This window comes from Spea bombifrons, chromosome 1, assembly GCF_027358695.1.
Source record: "Spea bombifrons isolate aSpeBom1 chromosome 1, aSpeBom1.2.pri, whole genome shotgun sequence".
In the NCBI taxonomy this organism is placed as follows: Eukaryota; Metazoa; Chordata; class Amphibia; order Anura; family Pelobatidae; genus Spea; species Spea bombifrons.
In genome coordinates, this window is record NC_071087.1 from 90,315,282 (window position 1) to 90,336,389 (window position 21,108).

Here is a 21,108-nt window from a genome sequence, read left to right on the forward strand (position 1 = left end):
GTATTGGTTTAGGTGTTTAAGTCATATTGTCTCTGCCCCTACAAGCCACCATTCTTTCGTTTATTTAGTGTTTGTTTGGAAGTCAGGCCAGCTGGAGCACTGTATTGTATAAAGGATTCTTTTTCCGATCACTGCCATCCACTCTCTGTAGCCTAATGGCTAAGGTGTTGGGTTTGGTACCTCGACGTCTTGAGTTCGATTACCCAAGGCTTCAACTTTTTCTCCTGTTTTTTTTTTTTTTTTGTTTTTAAGTAAGCACATAGACCAAAACATAAGCCATTTTGTCTTTACCCTTACAAGCCATCCTTCTTTAGTTTATTTAGTGCATTTGTTTGGGAGTCAGGCTAGCTAAAGGGCTGTAAAAACTAAAGGATTGTTTCTGTAGGGCCTTATATCTGTTCTCTGTGTTGCAATGGTTGATATGCTGGATTTAGTTTTTGAGGTTCTGGGTTTAACCCCTTAAGGACAATGGGCGGTCCCTAAACCCATTGAAAACAATGCATTTTGAGCCCGTACATGTACGGGGTTTGTCATGAAGGGGTTAATTCACTCCAATTGATTTATTTGGTGTGTTTGTTTGGGAGGAAGGCACGCTACAAGATTGCAGTGAGGTCAAAAACCAATGGATTGTTTTCAGGGGACAGGTTTGCTAGTGTCTGTAGTGTACATGCTGCCCTTCTTTCGTTTATGAATTGTGTTTGTGTGGGAGACAAGCCAGACAACCCTCCCAAATGACTATGTAGCGTAATGGATAAGGCGCTGAACCCCAGTGCTTAAGGCCTTGGGTTCAATTCCCTTGAGTTCCATATTGAACTTTCTCTCAGCTCTCTTCTACATTGTGTTTTTTTTTGTTTGGTGAGGGAGTAAAAAGCTATTGTTAGCAACCAGGTAGACCAAAACACAAGCCACCCAGTTCATGCATTTAAATTGAATGATTTACTCAAAGGGATTTGGGTCACTCTGTCAGCATTAGCCATTTCCCCACATTTGGATATTTATATCATCATTGACAGGCCATACAAACTCATCAACTTAAAAATGACCCCTGCATTGTATATTTATCCCACCATACATCCCCACATTGTGTATTGATTTATGTGATGACCCTCAGCCAGCCCTACATGTAAATGAATGCCCCATTGCCCCCACACCCTTGTGTATTGTCCTCATCCATTTTCTTTGAGAAATCCAGGTGCTGTGGTTGCAGTTGGATGTGTCTGATTGGCTGAACCTGGTCAAGTGACTCCACCAGCCAACCAGGCATTGGGATTGAAACCCAGGGGGGGATTTAAGCTTCACTTGCAGCTCTTGGTTCTTTTGATGTTCATTTTCTTTGAGAAGTCCAGGTGCTGTGGTTGCTGTGGGATGTGTCCAGGCCAGGGCTTATCTTTGTACAGTATTTCCCCTGTCTCTGTTTTTGCATTGCCATTGGCCCTATTCTTTTGTGTTTAAGTTGTTTGTTCCTGTTTCCACCTTTGCTGTTACTGAAGGCACGAGGCGTCTCAGACCCTATCATCTCCAATAATACTAATGTCTTTTCCTTCACTTATCATGAGTAGTTCTTCTCCTTTCCATAGCTTTAACATGTCCTGTTCAATCCCTTTTCTGTTGTGTTGTGTCTTTGAAGCTAACGTTCCCTCACTTTATTAGTCTGTACCGCTTCTGCTGGGAGGCTGTTCCATTTCTCTACCACTCTAGGAGTAAAACTTCTTTACATTCCATCTAAGCCTCTAACTCACTAGTTTCAGATCATGACCTTGTTAAACCATTTCTCCTCTTTTGACACAAACATCCCTCCTGTGATTTGTTAAATGGCCTTTAATGATTTCAAGTATTTTCTCCAAGCTTATACATATCGAGATTCCCTAGTCTTTCCTGATCCTGAGCCTGCGTTATTATCTACAATGGTAGATTTGATTTTCAGGGAGCAGGGATAGTGAACAGGTTGGAAAGAGAAGATAGAGGCAGCACCCGTTCTTGTTGTTGGTAGTAAAGTGGTGTTTTTCTGTTCCAAGTTGATGGCCACAAAACACCCCCACGTCAGAGGGCTCAGCTAACAGCACAGACCTGTGGGATAAAACAAGCAGTGTGTCCTGCATCAATTGTCTATTTTGTCACATTAACGGCTCGGTGGAGTTTGCTATCCCAGTTTGGAGTTAACGGAAGTATGGAAAATGCTACACCCAATCACAAATGGAGTCTTGCTGAGCCAACAGAGACGCAAATCCCACCTAGGAAGTGACTTGAGGTGGCACATAAAGGAACTTCACATTTTTTATCTTTTATGGAATTAAAATGAATTATTTAAGTGTGTGTGTGTATTATGATTATTTTTTTTTATATTCCTTTGGTATGTAGCCTTCTGCTTTCGCTCCTCCAGTGTGAGGATTCGTGGACTGTTGTACAAAAGCAAACATAGGGGTTTAATTTGTGTGAATTTGCAGCTCTGGACAAGATAGTCCTGGCTATTTGTGGATGGTTGCTATAACAGACCACCTCAATATCAGAAGCAAGTCTACGGCAGAGACCCGATTTAAACTCCTTGACTTTGCTATATATTCTAATTGCCAAATTATTAATCCGTTTCTGCAGCGTAAAGAGCTTGGCTGGCCCTGTATAATGCATAGCTAAGTCAATGAGATGTCCTGATTGGTGAGTGGTGTCACCTGACCAGGGCTGACCAATCAGAGCGAGAGAAACCTGGGCCGGCTGCTGATTGGTCGCTGGAGTCAGCTGACGAGGCTCGGCCAATCAGGGGCTGCCCCTCAGCCCTAGCCTCCTGATTGGTGGGTGGTGTCACCTGACCATGGCTGACCAATCAGAGCGAGGGAAACCTGGGCCGGCTGCTGATTGGTCGCTGGAGTCAGCTGACCAGGTTCGGCCAATCAGGGGCTGCCCCTCAGTCCTAGCCCCCTGATTGGTGGGTGGTGTCACCTGACCAGGGCTGACCAATCAGAGCGAGGGAAACCTGGGCCGGCTGTTGATTGGTCGCTGGAGTCAGCTGACGAGGCTCGGCCAATCAGGTGCTGCCCCTCAGCCCTAGCCTCCTGATTGGTGGGTGGTGTCACCTGACCAGGGCTGACCAATCAGAGCGAGAGAAACCTGGGCCGGCTGCTGATTGGTCGCTGGAGTCAGCTGACCAGGCTCAGCCAATCAGGGGCTGCCCCTCAGCCCTAGCCTCCTGATTGGTGGGTGGTGTCACCTGACCAGGGCTGACCAATCAGAGCGAGGGAAACCTGGGCCGGCTGCTGATTGGTCGCTGGAGTCAGCTGACCAGGTTCGGCCAATCAGGGGCTGCCCTTCAGTCCTAGCCTCCTGATTGGTGGGTGGTGTCACCTGACCAGGGCTGACCAATCAGAGTGAGGGAAACCTGGGCCGGCTGCTGATTGGTCGCTGGAGTCAGCTGACCAGGCTCAGCCAATCAGGGGCTGCCCCTCAGCCCTAGCCTCCTGATTGGTGGGTGGTGTCACCTGACCAGGGCTGACCAATCAGAGCGAGGGAAACCTGGGCCGGCTGCTGATTGGTCGCTGGAGTCAGCTGACTAGGCTCGGCCAATCAGGGGCTGCCCCTCAGCCCTAGCCTCCTGATTGGTGGGTGGTGTCACCTGACCAGGGCTGACCAATCAGAGCGAGGGAAACCTGGGCCGGCTGCTGATTGGTCGCTGGAGTCAGCTGACCAGGTTCAGCCAATCAGGGGCTGCCCCTCAGTCCTAGCCTCCTGATTGGTGGGTGGTGTCACCTGACCAGGGCTGACCAATCAGAGCGAGGGAAACCTGGGCCGGCTGCTGATTGGTCGCTGGAGTCAGCTGACCAGGCTCAGCCAATCAGGGGCTGCCCCTCAGCCCTAGCCTCCTGATTGGTGCGAGATATCATATTGCATGGCACTTTATTATTATTTATGAATTATTATGAATTATTAAATTGTTAAAGGAATCATTAATAATTTGATTATTTTTCCGTCACCAGTTTTGCTGTGGAGAGTTTACAGCAGACATTACCGGTGCGGGAACAAGCCGGCAGTAGCTGGAATCGAACTCACAAGCAACGGGGTGGAAGTCCAACGCCTTAACCACAACTCCAAGCCAGTGATACTGAGATGCGAACGTCTCTGTAGCGTATTGGTTTAGGTGTTTAAGTCATATTGTCTCTGCCCCTACAAGCCACCATTCTTTCGTTTATTTAGTGTTTGTTTGGAAGTCAGGCCAGCTGGAGCACTGTATTGTATAAAGGATTCTTTTTCCGATCACTGCCATCCACTCTCTGCAGCCTAATGGCTAAGGTGTTGGGTTTGGTACCTCAACGTCTTGAGTTCGATTACCCAAGGCTTCAACTTTTTCTCCTGTTTTTTTTTTTTTTTTGTTTTTAAGTAAGCACATAGACCAAAACATAAGCCATTTTGTCTTTACCCTTACAAGCCATCCTTCTTTAGTTTATTTAGTGCATTTGTTTGGGAGTCAGGCTAGCTAAAGGGCTGTAAAAACTAAAGGATTGTTTCTGTAGGGCCTTATATCTGTTCTCTGTGTTGCAATGGTTGATATGCTGGATTTAGTTTTTGAGGTTCTGGGTTTAACCCCTTAAGGACAATGGGCGGTCCCTAAACCCATTGAAAACAATGCATTTTGAGCCCGTACATGTACGGGGTTTGTCATGAAGGGGTTAATTCACTCCAATTGATTTATTTGGTGTGTTTGTTTGGGAGGAAGGCACGCTACAAGATTGCAGTGAGGTCAAAAACCAATGGATTGTTTTCAGGGGACAGGTTTGCTAGTGTCTGTAGTGTACATGCTGCCCTTCTTTCGTTTATGAATTGTGTTTGTGTGGGAGACAAGCTAGACAACCCTCCCAAATTACTATGTAGCGTAATGGATAAGGCGCTGAACCCCAGTGCTTAAGGCCTTGGGTTCAATTCCCTTGAGTTCCATATTGAACTTTCTCTCAGCTCTCTTCTACATTGTGTTTTTTTTTGTTTGGTGAGGGAGTAAAAAGCTATTGTTAGCAACCAGGTAGACCAAAACACAAGCCACCCAGTTCATGCATTTAAATTGAATGATTTACTCAAAGGGATTGTTTTCAGGGGACAGGTTTGCTAGTGTCTGTAGTGTACATGCTACCCTTCTTTCGTTTATGAATTGTGTTTGTGTGGGAGACAAGCTAGACAGCCCTCCCAAATGACTATGTAGCGTAATGGATAAGGCGCTGAACCCCAGTGCTTAAGGCCCTGGGTTCAATTCCCTTGAGTTCCATATTGAACTTTCTCTCAGCTCTCTTCTACATTGTGTTTTTTTTTGTTTGGTGAGGGAGTAAAAAGCTATTGTTAGCAACCAGGTAGACCAAAACACAAGCCACCCAGTTCATGCATTTAAATTGAATGATTTACTCAAAGGGATTTGGGTCACTCTGTCAGCATTAGCCATTTCCCCACATTTGGATATTTATATCATCATTGACAGGCCATACAAACTCATCAACTTAAAAATGACCCCTGCATTGTATATTTATCCCACCATACATCCCCACATTGTGTATTGATTTATGTGATGACCCTCAGCCAGCCCTACATGTAAATGAATGCCCCATTGCCCCCACACCCTTGTGTATTGTCCTCATCCATTTTCTTTGAGAAATCCAGGTGCTGTGGTTGCAGTTGGATGTGTCTGATTGGCTGAACCTGGTCAAGTGACTCCACCAGCCAACCAGACATTGGGATTGAGACCCAGGGGGGGATTTAAGCTTCACTTGCAGCTCTTGGTTCTTTTGATGTTCATTTTCTTTGAGAAGTCCAGGTGCTGTGGTTGCTGTGGGATGTGTCCAGGCCAGGGCTTATCTTTGTACAGTATTTCCCCTGTCTCTGTTTTTGCATTGCCATTGGCCCTATTCTTTTGTGTTTAAGTTGTTTGTTCCTGTTTCCACCTTTGCTGTTACTGAAGGCACGAGGCGTCTCAGACCCTATCATCTCCAATAATACTAATGTCTTTTCCTTCACTTATCATGAGTAGTTCTTCTCCTTTCCATAGCTTTAACATGTCCTGTTCAATCCCTTTTCTGTTGTGTTGTGTCTTTGAAGCTAACGTTCCCTCACTTTATTAGTCTGTACCGCTTCTGCTGGGAGGCTGTTCCATTTCTCTACCACTCTAGGAGTAAAACTTCTTTACATTCCATCTAAGCCTCTAACTCACTAGTTTCAGATCATGACCTTGTTAAACCATTTCTCCTCTTTTGAATCAAACATCCCTCCTGTGATTTGTTAAATGGCCTTTAATGATTTCAAGTATTTTCTCCAAGCTTATACATATCGAGATTCCCTAGTCTTTCCTGATCCTGAGCCTGCGTTATTATCTACAATGGTAGATTTGATTTTCAGGGAGCAGGGATAGTGAACAGGTTGGAAAGAGAAGATAGAGGCAGCACCCGTTCTTGTTGTTGGTAGTAAAGTGGTGTTTTTCTGTTCCAAGTTGATGGCCACAAAACACCCCCACGTCAGAGGGCTCAGCTAACAGCACAGACCTGTGGGATAAAACAAGCAGTGTGTCCTGCATCAATTGTCTATTTTGTCACATTAACGGCTCGGGGGAGTTTGCTATCCCAGTTTGGAGTTAACGGAAGTATGGAAAATGCTACACCCAATCACAAATGGAGTCTTGCTGAGCCAACAGAGACGCAAATCCCACCTAGGAAGTGACTTGAGGTGGCACATAAAGGAACTTCACATTTTTTATCTTTTATGGAAATAAAATGAATTATTTAAGTGTGTGTGTGTATTATGATTATTTTTTTTTATATTCCTTTGGTATGTAGCCTTCTGCTTTCACTCCTCCAGTGTGAGGATTCGTGGACTGTTGTACAAAAGCAAACATAGGGGTTTAATTTGTGTGAATTTGCAGCTCTGGACAAGATAGTCCTGGCTATTTGTGGATGGTTGCTATAACAGACCACCTCAATATCAGAAGCAAGTCTACGGCAGAGACCCGATTTAAACTCCTTGACTTTGCTATATATTCTAATTGCCAAATTATTAATCCGTTTCTGCAGCGTAAAGAGCTTGGCTGGCCCTGTATAATGCATAGCTAAGTCAATGAGATGTCCTGATTGGTGAGTGGTGTCACCTGACCAGGGCTGACCAATCAGAGCGAGGGAATCCTGGGCGGGCTGCTGATTGGTCGCTGGAGTCAGCTGACGAGGCTCGGCCAATCAGGGGCTGCCCCTCAGCCCTAGCCTCCTGATTGGTGGGTGGTGTCACCTGACCAGGGCTGACCAATCAGAGCGAGGGAATCCTGGGCGGGCTGCTGATTGGTCGCTGGAGTCAGCTGACGAGGCTCGGCCAATCAGGGGCTGCCCCTCAGCCCTAGCCTCCTGATTGGTGGGTGGTGTCACCTGACCAGGGCTGACCAATCAGAGCGAGGGAAACCTGGGCCGGCTGCTGATTGGTCGCTGGAGTCAGCTGACCAGGTTCGGCCAATCAGGGGCTGCCCCTCAGTCCTAGCCCCCTGATTGGTGGGTGGTGTCACCTGACCAGGGCTGACCAATCAGAGCGAGGGAAACCTGGGCCGGCTGCTGATTGGTCGCTGGAGTCAGCTGACGAGGCTCGGCCAATCAGGTGCTGCCCCTCAGCCCTAGCCTCCTGATTGGTGGGTGGTGTCACCTGACCAGGGCTGACCAATCAGAGCGAGAGAAACCTGGGCCGGCTGCTGATTGGTCGCTGGAGTCAGCTGACCAGGCTCAGCCAATCAGGGGCTGCCCCTCAGCCCTAGCCTCCTGATTGGTGGGTGGTGTCACCTGACCAGGGCTGACCAATCAGAGCGAGGGAAACCTGGGCCGGCTGCTGATTGGTCGCTGGAGTCAGCTGACCAGGCTCAGCCAATCAGGGGCTGCCCCTCAGCCCTAGCCTCCTGATTGGTGCGAGATATCATATTGCATGGCACTTTATTATTATTTATGAATTATTATGAATTATTAAATTGTTAAAGGAATCATTAATAATTTGATTATTTTTCCGTCACCAGTTTTGCTGTGGAGAGTTTACAGCAGACGTTACCGGTGCGGGAACAAGCCGGCAGTAGCTGGAATCGAACTCACAAGCAACGGGGTGGAAGTCCAACGCCTTAACCACAACTCCAAGTCAGTGATACTGAGATGCGAACGTCTCTGTAGCGTATTGGTTTAGGTGTTTAAGTCATATTGTCTCTGCCCCTACAAGCCACCATTCTTTCGTTTATTTAGTGTTTGTTTGGAAGTCAGGCCAGCTGGAGCACTGTATTGTATAAAGGATTCTTTTTCCGATCACTGCCATCCACTCTCTGTAGCCTAATGGCTAAGGTGTTGGGTTTGGTACCTCGACGTCTTGAGTTCGATTACCCAAGGCTTCAACTTTTTCTCCTGTTTTTTTTTTTTGTTTGTTTTTAAGTAAGCACATAGACCAAAACATAAGCCATTTTGTCTTTACCCTTACAAGCCATCCTTCTTTAGTTTATTTAGTGCATTTGTTTGGGAGTCAGGCTAGCTAAAGGGCTGTAAAAACTAAAGGATTGTTTCTGTAGGGCCTTATATCTGTTCTCTGTGTTGCAATGGTTGATATGCTGGATTTAGTTTTTGAGGTTCTGGGTTTAACCCCTTAAGGACAATGGGCGGTCCCTAAACCCATTGAAAACAATGCATTTTGAGCCCGTACATGTACGGGGTTTGTCATGAAGGGGTTAATTCACTCCAATTGATTTATTTGGTGTGTTTGTTTGGGAGGAAGGCACGCTACAAGATTGCAGTGAGGTCAAAAACCAATGGATTGTTTTCAGGGGACAGGTTTGCTAGTGTCTGTAGTGTACATGCTGCCCTTCTTTCGTTTATGAATTGTGTTTGTGTGGGAGACAAGCCAGACAACCCTCCCAAATGACTATGTAGTGTAATGGATAAGGCGCTGAACCCCAGTGCTTAAGGCCCTGGGTTCAATTCCCTTGAGTTCCATATTGAACTTTCTCTCAGCTCTCTTCTACATTGTGTTTTTTTTTGTTTGGTGAGGGAGTAAAAAGCTATTGTTAGCAACCAGGTAGACCAAAACACAAGCCACCCAGTTCATGCATTTAAATTGAATGATTTACTCAAAGGGATTTGGGTCACTCTGTCAGCATTAGCCATTTCCCCACATTTGGATATTTATATCATCATTGACAGGCCATACAAACTCATCAACTTAAAAATGACCCCTGCATTGTATATTTATCCCACCATACATCCCCACATTGTGTATTGATTTATGTGATGACCCTCAGCCAGCCCTACATGTAAATGAATGCCCCATTGCCCCCACACCCTTGTGTATTGTCCTCATCCATTTTCTTTGAGAAATCCAGGTGCTGTGGTTGCAGTTGGATGTGTCTGATTGGCTGAACCTGGTCAAGTGACTCCACCAGCCAACCAGGCATTGGGATTGAGACCCAGGGGGGATTTAAGCTTCACTTGCAGCTCTTGGTTCTTTTGATGTTCATTTTCTTTGAGAAGTCCAGGTGCTGTGGTTGCTGTGGGATGTGTCCAGGCCAGGGCTTATCTTTGTACAGTATTTCCCCTGTCTCTGTTTTTGCATTGCCATTGGCCCTATTCTTTTGTGTTTAAGTTGTTTGTTCCTGTTTCCACCTTTGCTGTTACTGAAGGCACGAGGCGTCTCAGACCCTATCATCTCCAATAATACTAATGTCTTTTCCTTCACTTATCATGAGTAGTTCTTCTCCTTTCCATAGCTTTAACATGTCCTGTTCAATCCCTTTTCTGTTGTGTTGTGTCTTTGAAGCTAACGTTCCCTCACTTTATTAGTCTGTACCGCTTCTGCTGGGAGGCTGTTCCATTTCTCTACCACTCTAGGAGTAAAACTTCTTTACATTCCATCTAAGCCTCTAACTCACTAGTTTCAGATCATGACCTTGTTAAACCATTTCTCCTCTTTTGAAACAAACATCCCTCCTGTGATTTGTTAAATGGCCTTTAATGATTTCAAGTATTTTCTCCAAGCTTATACATATCGAGATTCCCTAGTCTTTCCTGATCCTGAGCCTGCGTTATTATCTACAATGGTAGATTTGATTTTCAGGGAGCAGGGATAGTGAACAGGTTGGAAAGAGAAGATAGAGGCAGCACCCGTTCTTGTTGTTGGTAGTAAAGTGGTGTTTTTCTGTTCCAAGTTGATGGCCACAAAACACCCCCACGTCAGAGGGCTCAGCTAACAGCACAGACCTGTGGAATAAAACAAGCAGTGTGTCCTGCATCAATTGTCTATTTTGTCACATTAACGGCTCGGTGGAGTTTGCTATCCCAGTTTGGAGTTAACGGAAGTATGGAAAATGCTACACCCAATCACAAATGGAGTCTTGCTGAGCCAACAGAGACGCAAATCCCACCTAGGAAGTGACTTGAGGTGGCACATAAAGGAACTTCACATTTTTTATCTTTTATGGAAATAAAATGAATTATTTAAGTGTGTGTGTGTATTATGATTATTTTTTTTTATATTCCTTTGGTATGTAGCCTTCTGCTTTCGCTCCTCCAGTGTGAGGATTCGTGGACTGTTGTACAAAAGCAAACATAGGGGTTTAATTTGTGTGAATTTGCAGCTCTGGACAAGATAGTCCTGGCTATTTGTGGATGGTTGCTATAACAGACCACCTCAATATCAGAAGCAAGTCTACGGCAGAGACCCGATTTAAACTCCTTGACTTTGCTATATATTCTAATTGCCAAATTATTAATCCGTTTCTGCAGCGTAAAGAGCTTGGCTGGCCCTGTATAATGCATAGCTAAGTCAATGAGATGTCCTGATTGGTGAGTGGTGTCACCTGACCAGGGCTGACCAATCAGAGCGAGGGAATCCTGGGCGGGCTGCTGATTGGTCGCGGGAGTCAGCTGACGAGGCTCGGCCAATCAGGGGCTGCCTCTCAGCCCTAGCCTCCTGATTGGTGGGTGGTGTCACCTGACCAGGGCTGACCAATCAGAGCGAGGGAATCCTGGGCGGGCTGCTGATTGGTCGCTGGAGTCAGCTGACGAGGCTCGGCCAATCAGGGGCTGCCCCTCAGCCCTAGCCTCCTGATTGGTGGGTGGTGTCACCTGACTAGGGCTGACCAATCAGAGCGAGAGAAACCTGGGCCGGCTGCTGATTGGTCGCTGGAGTCAGCTGACGAGGCTCGGCCAATCAGGGGCTGCCCCTCAGTCCTAGCCCCCTGATTGGTGGGTGGTGTCACCTGACCAGGGCTGACCAATCAGAGCGAGGGAAACCTGGGCCGGCTGTTGATTGGTCGCTGGAGTCAGCTGACGAGGCTCGGCCAATCAGGGGCTGCCCCTCAGCCCTAGCCTCCTGATTGGTGGGTGGTGTCACCTGACCAGGGCTGACCAATCAGAGCGAGAGAAACCTGGGCCGGCTGCTGATTGGTCGCTGGAGTCAGCTGACCAGGCTCAGCCAATCAGGGGCTGCCCCTCAGCCCTAGCCTCCTGATTGGTGGGTGGTGTCACCTGACCAGGGCTGACCAATCAGAGCGAGGGAAACCTGGGCCGGCTGCTGATTGGTCGCTGGAGTCAGCTGACCAGGCTCAGCCAATCAGGGGCTGCCCCTCAGCCCTAGCCTCCTGATTGGTGGGTGGTGTCACCTGACCAGGGCTGACCAATCAGAGCGAGGGAAACCTGGGCCGGCTGCTGATTGGTCGCTGGAGTCAGCTGACTAGGCTCGGCCAATCAGGGGCTGCCCCTCAGCCCTAGCCTCCTGATTGGTGGGTGGTGTCACCTGACCAGGGCTGACCAATCAGAGCGAGGGAAACCTGGGCCGGCTGCTGATTGGTCGCTGGAGTCAGCTGACCAGGTTCAGCCAATCAGGGGCTGCCCCTCAGTCCTAGCCTCCTGATTGGTGGGTGGTGTCACCTGACCAGGGCTGACCAATCAGAGCGAGGGAAACCTGGGCCGGCTGCTGATTGGTCGCTGGAGTCAGCTGACCAGGCTCAGCCAATCAGGGGCTGCCCCTCAGCCCTAGCCTCCTGATTGGTGCGAGATATCATATTGCATGGCACTTTATTATTATTTATGAATTATTATGAATTATTAAATTGTTAAAGGAATCATTAATAATTTGATTATTTTTCCGTCACCAGTTTTGCTGTGGAGAGTTCACAGCAGACATTACCGGTGCGGGAACAAGCCGGCAGTAGCTGGAATCGAACTCACAAGCAACGGGGTGGAAGTCCAACGCCTTAACCACAACTCCAAGTCAGTGATACTGAGATGCAAACGTCTCTGTAGCGTATTGGTTTAGGTGTTTAAGTCATATTGTCTCTGCCCCTACAAGCCACCATTCTTTCGTTTATTTAGTGTTTGTTTGGAAGTCAGGCCAGCTGGAGCACTGTATTGTATAAAGGATTCTTTTTCCGATCACTGCCATCCACTCTCTGTAGCCTAATGGCTAAGGTGTTGGGTTTGGTACCTCGACGTCTTGAGTTCGATTACCCAAGGCTTCAACTTTTTCTCCTGTTTTTTTTTTTTTTTGTTTTTAAGTAAGCACATAGACCAAAACATAAGCCATTTTGTCTTTACCCTTACAAGCCATCCTTCTTTAGTTTATTTAGTGCATTTGTTTGGGAGTCAGGCTAGCTAAAGGGCTGTAAAAACTAAAGGATTGTTTCTGTAGGGCCTTATATCTGTTCTCTGTGTTGCAATGGTTGATATGCTGGATTTAGTTTTTGAGGTTCTGGGTTTAACCCCTTAAGGACAATGGGCGGTCCCTAAACCCATTGAAAACAATGCATTTTGAGCCCGTACATGTACGGGGTTTGTCATGAAGGGGTTAATTCACTCCAATTGATTTATTTGGTGTGTTTGTTTGGGAGGAAGGCACGCTACAAGATTGCAGTGAGGTCAAAAACCAATGGATTGTTTTCAGGGGACAGGTTTGCTAGTGTCTGTAGTGTACATGCTGCCCTTCTTTCGTTTATGAATTGTGTTTGTGTGGGAGACAAGCTAGACAACCCTCCCAAATGACTATGTAGCGTAATGGATAAGGCGCTGAACCCCAGTGCTTAAGGCCCTGGGTTCAATTCCCTTGAGTTCCATATTGAACTTTCTCTCAGCTCTCTTCTACATTGTGTTTTTTTTTGTTTGGTGAGGGAGTAAAAAGCTATTGTTAGCAACCAGGTAGACCAAAACACAAGCCACCCAGTTCATGCATTTAAATTGAATGATTTACTCAAAGGGATTTGGGTCACTCTGTCAGCATTAGCCATTTCCCCACATTTGGATATTTATATCATCATTGACAGGCCATACAAACTCATCAACTTAAAAATGACCCCTGCATTGTATATTTATCCCACCATACATCCCCACATTGTGTATTGATTTATGTGATGACCCTCAGCCAGCCCTACATGTAAATGAATGCCCCATTGCCCCCACACCCTTGTGTATTGTCCTCATCCATTTTCTTTGAGAAATCCAGGTGCTGTGGTTGCAGTTGGATGTGTCTGATTGGCTGAACCTGGTCAAGTGACTCCACCAGCCAACCAGGCATTGGGATTGAAACCCAGGGGGGGATTTAAGCTTCACTTGCAGCTCTTGGTTCTTTTGATGTTCATTTTCTTTGAGAAGTCCAGGTGCTGTGGTTGCTGTGGGATGTGTCCAGGCCAGGGCTTATCTTTGTACAGTATTTCCCCTGTCTCTGTTTTTGCATTGCCATTGGCCCTATTCTTTTGTGTTTAAGTTGTTTGTTCCTGTTTCCACCTTTGCTGTTACTGAAGGCACGAGGCGTCTCAGACCCTATCATCTCCAATAATACTAATGTCTTTTCCTTCACTTATCATGAGTAGTTCTTCTCCTTTCCATAGCTTTAACATGTCCTGTTCAATCCCTTTTCTGTTGTGTTGTGTCTTTGAAGCTAACGTTCCCTCACTTTATTAGTCTGTACCGCTTCTGCTGGGAGGCTGTTCCATTTCTCTACCACTCTAGGAGTAAAACTTCTTTACATTCCATCTAAGCCTCTAACTCACTAGTTTCAGATCATGACCTTGTTAAACCATTTCTCCTCTTTTGACACAAACATCCCTCCTGTGATTTGTTAAATGGCCTTTAATGATTTCAAGTATTTTCTCCAAGCTTATACATATCGAGATTCCCTAGTCTTTCCTGATCCTGAGCCTGCGTTATTATCTACAATGGTAGATTTGATTTTCAGGGAGCAGGGATAGTGAACAGGTTGGAAAGAGAAGATAGAGGCAGCACCCGTTCTTGTTGTTGGTAGTAAAGTGGTGTTTTTCTGTTCCAAGTTGATGGCCACAAAACACCCCCACGTCAGAGGGCTCAGCTAACAGCACAGACCTGTGGGATAAAACAAGCAGTGTGTCCTGCATCAATTGTCTATTTTGTCACATTAACGGCTCGGTGGAGTTTGCTATCCCAGTTTGGAGTTAACGGAAGTATGGAAAATGCTACACCCAATCACAAATGGAGTCTTGCTGAGCCAACAGAGACGCAAATCCCACCTAGGAAGTGACTTGAGGTGGCACATAAAGGAACTTCACATTTTTTATCTTTTATGGAATTAAAATGAATTATTTAAGTGTGTGTGTGTATTATGATTATTTTTTTTTATATTCCTTTGGTATGTAGCCTTCTGCTTTCGCTCCTCCAGTGTGAGGATTCGTGGACTGTTGTACAAAAGCAAACATAGGGGTTTAATTTGTGTGAATTTGCAGCTCTGGACAAGATAGTCCTGGCTATTTGTGGATGGTTGCTATAACAGACCACCTCAATATCAGAAGCAAGTCTACGGCAGAGACCCGATTTAAACTCCTTGACTTTGCTATATATTCTAATTGCCAAATTATTAATCCGTTTCTGCAGCGTAAAGAGCTTGGCTGGCCCTGTATAATGCATAGCTAAGTCAATGAGATGTCCTGATTGGTGAGTGGTGTCACCTGACCAGGGCTGACCAATCAGAGCGAGAGAAACCTGGGCCGGCTGCTGATTGGTCGCTGGAGTCAGCTGACGAGGCTCGGCCAATCAGGGGCTGCCCCTCAGCCCTAGCCTCCTGATTGGTGGGTGGTGTCACCTGACCATGGCTGACCAATCAGAGCGAGGGAAACCTGGGCCGGCTGCTGATTGGTCGCTGGAGTCAGCTGACCAGGTTCGGCCAATCAGGGGCTGCCCCTCAGTCCTAGCCCCCTGATTGGTGGGTGGTGTCACCTGACCAGGGCTGACCAATCAGAGCGAGGGAAACCTGGGCCGGCTGTTGATTGGTCGCTGGAGTCAGCTGACGAGGCTCGGCCAATCAGGTGCTGCCCCTCAGCCCTAGCCTCCTGATTGGTGGGTGGTGTCACCTGACCAGGGCTGACCAATCAGAGCGAGAGAAACCTGGGCCGGCTGCTGATTGGTCGCTGGAGTCAGCTGACCAGGCTCAGCCAATCAGGGGCTGCCCCTCAGCCCTAGCCTCCTGATTGGTGGGTGGTGTCACCTGACCAGGGCTGACCAATCAGAGCGAGGGAAACCTGGGCCGGCTGCTGATTGGTCGCTGGAGTCAGCTGACCAGGTTCGGCCAATCAGGGGCTGCCCTTCAGTCCTAGCCTCCTGATTGGTGGGTGGTGTCACCTGACCAGGGCTGACCAATCAGAGTGAGGGAAACCTGGGCCGGCTGCTGATTGGTCGCTGGAGTCAGCTGACCAGGCTCAGCCAATCAGGGGCTGCCCCTCAGCCCTAGCCTCCTGATTGGTGGGTGGTGTCACCTGACCAGGGCTGACCAATCAGAGCGAGGGAAACCTGGGCCGGCTGCTGATTGGTCGCTGGAGTCAGCTGACTAGGCTCGGCCAATCAGGGGCTGCCCCTCAGCCCTAGCCTCCTGATTGGTGGGTGGTGTCACCTGACCAGGGCTGACCAATCAGAGCGAGGGAAACCTGGGCCGGCTGCTGATTGGTCGCTGGAGTCAGCTGACCAGGTTCAGCCAATCAGGGGCTGCCCCTCAGTCCTAGCCTCCTGATTGGTGGGTGGTGTCACCTGACCAGGGCTGACCAATCAGAGCGAGGGAAACCTGGGCCGGCTGCTGATTGGTCGCTGGAGTCAGCTGACCAGGCTCAGCCAATCAGGGGCTGCCCCTCAGCCCTAGCCTCCTGATTGGTGCGAGATATCATATTGCATGGCACTTTATTATTATTTATGAATTATTATGAATTATTAAATTGTTAAAGGAATCATTAATAATTTGATTATTTTTCCGTCACCAGTTTTGCTGTGGAGAGTTTACAGCAGACATTACCGGTGCGGGAACAAGCCGGCAGTAGCTGGAATCGAACTCACAAGCAACGGGGTGGAAGTCCAACGCCTTAACCACAACTCCAAGCCAGTGATACTGAGATGCGAACGTCTCTGTAGCGTATTGGTTTAGGTGTTTAAGTCATATTGTCTCTGCCCCTACAAGCCACCATTCTTTCGTTTATTTAGTGTTTGTTTGGAAGTCAGGCCAGCTGGAGCACTGTATTGTATAAAGGATTCTTTTTCCGATCACTGCCATCCACTCTCTGCAGCCTAATGGCTAAGGTGTTGGGTTTGGTACCTCAACGTCTTGAGTTCGATTACCCAAGGCTTCAACTTTTTCTCCTGTTTTTTTTTTTTGTTTGTTTTTAAGTAAGCACATAGACCAAAACATAAGCCATTTTGTCTTTACCCTTACAAGCCATCCTTCTTTAGTTTATTTAGTGCATTTGTTTGGGAGTCAGGCTAGCTAAAGGGCTGTAAAAACTAAAGGATTGTTTCTGTAGGGCCTTATATCTGTTCTCTGTGTTGCAATGGTTGATATGCTGGATTTAGTTTTTGAGGTTCTGGGTTTAACCCCTTAAGGACAATGGGCGGTCCCTAAACCCATTGAAAACAATGCATTTTGAGCCCGTACATGTACGGGGTTTGTCATGAAGGGGTTAATTCACTCCAATTGATTTATTTGGTGTGTTTGTTTGGGAGGAAGGCACGCTACAAGATTGCAGTGAGGTCAAAAACCAATGGATTGTTTTCAGGGGACAGGTTTGCTAGTGTCTGTAGTGTACATGCTGCCCTTCTTTCGTTTATGAATTGTGTTTGTGTGGGAGACAAGCTAGACAACCCTCCCAAATTACTATGTAGCGTAATGGATAAGGCGCTGAACCCCAGTGCTTAAGGCCTTGGGTTCAATTCCCTTGAGTTCCATATTGAACTTTCTCTCAGCTCTCTTCTACATTGTGTTTTTTTTTTGTTTGGTGAGGGAGTAAAAAGCTATTGTTAGCAACCAGGTAGACCAAAACACAAGCCACCCAGTTCATGCATTTAAATTGAATGATTTACTCAAAGGGATTTGGGTCACTCTGTCAGCATTAGCCATTTCCCCACATTTGGATATTTATATCATCATTGACAGGCCATACAAACTCATCAACTTAAAAATGACCCCTGCATTGTATATTTATCCCACCATACATCCCCACATTGTGTATTGATTTATGTGATGACCCTCAGCCAGCCCTACATGTAAATGAATGCCCCATTGCCCCCACACCCTTGTGTATTGTCCTCATCCATTTTCTTTGAGAAATCCAGGTGCTGTGGTTGCAGTTGGATGTGTCTGATTGGCTGAACCTGGTCAAGTGACTCCACCAGCCAACCAGGCATTGGGATTGAGACCCAGGGGGGGATTTAAGCTTCACTTGCAGCTCTTGGTTCTTTTGATGTTCATTTTCTTTGAGAAGTCCAGGTGCTGTGGTTGCTGTGGGATGTGTCCAGGCCAGGACTTATCTTTGTACAGTATTTCCCCTGTCTCTGTTTTTGCATTGCCATTGGCCCTATTCTTTTGTGTTTAAGTTGTTTGTTCCTGTTTCCACCTTTGATGTTACTGAAGGCACGAGGCGTCTCAGACCCTATCATCTCCAATAATACTAATGTCTTTTCCTTCACTTATCATGAGTAGTTCTTCTCCTTTCCATAGCTTTAACATGTCCTGTTCAATCCCTTTTCTGTTGTGTTGTGTCTTTGAAGCTAACGTTCCCTCACTTTATTAGTCTGTACCGCTTCTGCTGGGAGGCTGTTCCATTTCTCTACCACTCTAGGAGTAAAACTTCTTTACATTCCATCTAAGCCTCTAACTCACTAGTTTCAGATCATGACCTTGTTAAACCATTTCTCCTCTTTTGACACAAACATCCCTCCTGTGATTTGTTAAATGGCCTTTAATGATTTCAAGTATTTTCTCCAAGCTTATACATATCGAGATTCCCTAGTCTTTCCTGATCCTGAGCCTGCGTTATTATCTACAATGGTAGATTTGATTTTCAGGGAGCAGGGATAGTGAACAAGTTGGAAAGAGAAGATAGAGGCAGCACCCGTTCTTGTTGTTGGTAGTAAAGTGGTGTTTTTCTGTTCCAAGTTGATGGCCACAAAACACCCCCACGTCAGAGGGCTCAGCTAACAGCACAGACCTGTGGGATAAAACAAGCAGTGTGTCCTGCATCAATTGTCTATTTTGTCACATTAACGGCTCGGTGGAGTTTGCTATCCCAGTTTGGAGTTAACGGAAGTATGGAAAATGCTACACCCAATCACAAATGGAGTCTTGCTGAGCCAACAGAGACGCAAATCCCACCTAGGAAGTGACTTGAGGTGGCACATAAAGGAACTTCGCATTTTTTATCTTTTATGGAATTAAAATGAATTATTTAAGTGTGTGTGTGTGGTGTATTATGATTATTTTTTTTTTATATTCCTTTGGTATGTAGCCTTCTGCTTTCGCTCCTCCAGTGTGAGGATTCGTGGACTGTTGTACAAAAGCAAACATAGGGGTTTAATTTGTGTGAATTTGCAGCTCTGGACAAGATAGTCCTGGCTATTTGTGGATGGTTGCTATAACAGACCACCTCAATATCAGAAGCAAGTCTACGGCAGAGACCCGATTTAAACTCCTTGACTTTGCTATATATTCTAATTGCCAAATTATTAATCCGTTTCTGCAGCGTAAAGAGCTTGGCTGGCCCTGTATAATGCATAGCTAAGTCAATGAGATGTCCTGATTGGTGAGTGGTGTCACCTGACCAGGGCTGACCAATCAGAGCGAGGGAATCCTGGGCGGGCTGCTGATTGGTCGCTGGAGTCAGCTGACGAGGCTCGGCCAATCAGGGGCTGCCCCTCAGCCCTAGCCTCCTGATTGGTGGGTGGTGTCACCTGACCAGGGCTGACCAATCAGAGCGAGGGAAACCTGGGCCGGCTGCTGATTGGTCGCTGGAGTCAGCTGACCAGGTTCAGCCAATCAGGGGCTGCCCCTCAGTCCTAGCCTCCTGATTGGTGGGTGGTGTCACCTGACCAGGGCTGACCAATCAGAGCGAGGGAAACCTGGGCCGGCTGCTGATTGGTCGCTGGAGTCAGCTGACCAGGCTCAGCCAATCAGGGGCTGCCCCTCAGCCCTAGCCTCCTGATTGGTGCGAGATATCATATTGCATGGCACTTTATTATTATTTATGAATTATTATGAATTATTAAATTGTTAAAGGAATCATTAATAATTTGATTATTTTTCCGTCACCGGTTTTGCTGTGGAGAGTTTACATCAGACATTACCGGTGCGGGAACAAGCCGGCAGTAGTTGGAATCGAACTCACAAGCAACGGGGTGGAAGTCCAACGCCTTAACCACAACTCCAAGTCAGTGATACTGAGATGCGAACGTCTCTGTAGCGTATTGGTTTAGGTGTTTCAGTCATATTGTCTCTGCCCCTACAAGCCACCATTCTTTAGTTTATTTAGTGTTTGTTTGGAAGTCAGGCCAGCTGGAGCACTGTATTGTATAAAGGATTCTTTTTCCGATCACTGTCATCCACTCTCTGTAGCCTAATGGCTAAGGTGTTGGGTTTGGTACCTCGACGTCTTGAGTTCGATTACCCAAGGCTTCAACTTTTTCTCCTGTTTTTTTTTTTTTTGTTTTTAAGTAAGCACATAGACCAAAACATAAGCCATTTTGTCTTTACCCTTACAAGCCACCCTTCTTTAGTTTATTTAGTGCATTTGTTTGGGAGTCAGGCTAGCTAAAGGGCTGTAAAAACTAAAGGATTGTTTCTGTAGGGCCTTATATCTGTTCTCTGTGTTGCAATGGTTGATATGCTGGATTTAGTTTTTGAGGTTCTGGGTTTAACCCCTTAAGGACAATGGGCGGTCCCTAAACCCATTGAAAACAATGCATTTTGAGCCCGTACATGTACGGGGTTTGTCATGAAGGGGTTAATTCACTCCAATTGATTTATTTGGTGTGTTTGTTTGGGAGGAAGGCACGCTACAAGATTGCAGTGAGGTCAAAAACCAATGGATTGTTTTCAGGGGACAGGTTTGCTAGTGTCTGTAGTGTACATGCTGCCCTTCTTTCGTTTATGAATTGTGTTTGTGTGGGAGACAAGCTAGACAGCCCTCCCAAATGACTATGTAGCGTAATGGATAAGGCGCTGAACCCCAGTGCTTAAGGCCCTGTGTTCAATTCCCTTGAGTTCCATATTGAACTTTCTCTCAGCTCTCTTCTACATTGTGTTTTTTTTTGTTTGGTGAGGGAGTAAAAAGCTATTGTTAGCAACCAGGTAGACCAAAACACAAGCCACCCAGTTCATGCATTTAAATTGAATGATTTACTCAAAGGGATTTGGGTCACTCTGTCAGCATTAGCCATTTCCCCACATTTGGATATTTATATCATCATTGACAGGCCATACAAACTCATCAACTTAAAAATGACCCCTGCATTGTATATTTATCCCACCATACATCCCCACATTGTGTATTGATTTATGTGATGACCCTCAGCCAGCCCTACATGTAAATGAATGCCCCATTGCCCCCACACCCTTGTGTATTGTCCTCATCCATTTTCTTTGAGAAATCCAGGTGCTGTGGTTGCAGTTGGATGTGTCTGATTGGCTGAACCTGGTCAAGTGACTCCACCAGCCAACCAGGCATTGGGATTGAGACCCAGGGGGGGATTTAAGCTTCACTTGCAGCTCTTGGTTCTTTTGATGTTCATTTTCTTTGAGAAGTCCAGGTGCTGTGGTTGCTGTGGGATGTGTCCAGGCCAGGGCTTATCTTTGTACAGTATTTCCCCTGTCTCTGTTTTT